The sequence below is a fragment of the Alligator sinensis genome, unplaced genomic scaffold (assembly GCF_000455745.1).
Source record: "Alligator sinensis unplaced genomic scaffold, ASM45574v1 scaffold203_1, whole genome shotgun sequence".
NCBI lineage: Eukaryota > Metazoa > Chordata > Crocodylia > Alligatoridae > Alligator > Alligator sinensis.
Window position 1 is genome coordinate 1,203,320 of NW_005841949.1, and position 2,341 is coordinate 1,205,660.

Below are 2,341 nucleotides of genomic sequence, written 5' to 3' on the forward strand. Positions count from 1 at the left end.
CTTATTGCCAGAACTACACTGTCTACGACATGAGACAGAATGATTCTTTGAGCAGACTGCCACCATCTGAACTCTGTATAGAGTTAGGCATCTCATTTTGTGTGGCATTCTTAGGGTGCGTGCGAGAATGAAAACAAATTTTTTTGCCCATCAAAAATGTCATCCTTTTAAAATCTACATTTTTTTCCTCCAAGGTACTGAGTTTAAAGGGCTGGGTAGAAACTTTTTTTCAGGTTTTTAAAATGTCAAGCTTTTCTACTACAGGGCAGTAGTTTTGAAGCTGTGAAAACATTGATAATGGTGCCAACATCGATAATAAACTGTGAAAACAATACATAGTGCCTTACACCCATGAATGTTGTGCAATGGATGCAACTAATGCAGGACAGACCTACAGCCAACTACATTAGCACTTGAATTCCCCATTCGTTACAAACCACTTCATCTTTTCTTCCAAAGAGAGTGAGCCTCCTGAGGTGAAAATAAACTGGCTGTTTCCAGAACAAATAATTATTTTAACCCCTTTGAACTCTGTGAATGTAGTAAAATATAATTATCACTATAAAATACTTTCCAATGTCATCTTTTGTGTAGAGCAGCGGTCTCATCTCTGTTTAGTTGTTAAAATACAGAAGATGCTAATAACAAGCCATTTCATGTGGGGGACATAGCTGTTCTCATGTGCATATGAAAAGGTGGACTTGCTGTTCTCCACTGATGCCATGTTATGACCTAGCCTTGTATGCTGTATATTATGCTTCATTTCAATTAATATTTTCTGTTCGCTGTTAGTTTAAATGTTACTAGCCTTGTATATTAATAAAGAATCATTTTAACTGCTTTTGATGCAGAACTCAGTGGACTGTTCTTTTTGCAGAAAAGCCCAATCACGATGATCAGGTTTCTGCCTACTATTAGTATCAACACAAACTTTGGCAAGTGTGTATGTGGCTGAGGTGAGTAGGTATTTCTGTGGTTCCCTCTGGGGAGCACAAAAAAGAGGACACCTGTCAGGGGGACACCTTACTCCCAACCTATAGCCCTCTGGCACTTCCAGTGCCCCTTATTCCCGTGGAGGAGTCAAAGGAATTACATGTTTCACTCTTGATCTGAGATGGTTTGGTCCAGGAGCATGGTAAATTATAAGTGGTTCATCAGATACCCTTATCCTGCAGTTGTTGCATCTAACGTTCCCTGCCCCCTGGGCCAAACAGTAGCAGGGCAAGCAGTGCTGTTGGCACAGATGTCACTTGCCCTCTTGCTGTTGAAGGTTGTCCCCATGGGACCTACAGGGTGGGGTGGGGAACTGCTGCTGTCCTAGCTGTCAAGATCAGAGTCAGAGCTGCAGCCTCTTCCCTTGGCTCCTCCTCCTTCCTGCCCCGCTTACCTTCAGTTGCAGTTCCAACCTAAAGCACCCAGCATACCCTATAATCACAGAAAAACACCCTGAGTCAGGGAGCCCCTGAAGCTATGGAGCCCCTCAATTTGAGAACTTACCATCTCAGGAGCCCAAAAGAATAGGAATAGGCTCCTAAAAGAGCATGGAAAGGCCTCTTTGGGAGGTCAGCAGTTAGAGTAGCAGTAGTTTAACAAGTTGTGCTCCTAGTGTTGCAGCTTGGGCCCACAATGCAATAAGTTGTTAGGTACAAAAGGAAGAGGAGGTGATGGGTCGTATCACCAGAGTGGAGAGCTGCAGCTGCTGAGGAATGGCGAGTCCATGTGGAGTATTGCCCGAATTAGTGCACTGACCCGGTCAGGAAAGGTATTTTCTTGGCCAGGTACATTGGAAGGCTCAGGCCACCAGTGAAGCTCTGAGCATAATAAGGCAGAGTTTGGAGGTGCTGTTGGACAACCTCTGGGTTGAGAGACCCAGCAGGCTTTTTATAGCCACTCTGAACAGGCAAACAAAGCTTTCTGTTTGTTCCCAATTTTCCCTTCCATGCCAAAGACACTCCACCACAGGCTCAGCTGCATAACCCGCCCAAGTCCGCAGGGAATCCTATCCTTCACACATTGGTGCAATATCAGATTGGCACTGATATAAAGAAAATTGATTGTATCGTAAATCGGCCTGATTTGGCTGATAAATGTTTCCTATGGGAACATTCCCTCCTGCCACAGCGCAGCACGAAGTCAGCAAGGAGCAGAAGCCTGGCAGCTTGGAGAACTGTGTGCAGCTGGTAAGTGTAGTGTGGTGGAAGGGGAGGGGCATGGGGGACAGGGGGGGAAGATGAAGGCCCCCGCAGTGAGGGAAGAGGGGCTGGGGCACGAGCTGCCCAGGCAGGGCGGGGGCGGAACAGAGCCGCGGTTCGTCTGGGGGTGTGGGGAGGAAGGGATGCAG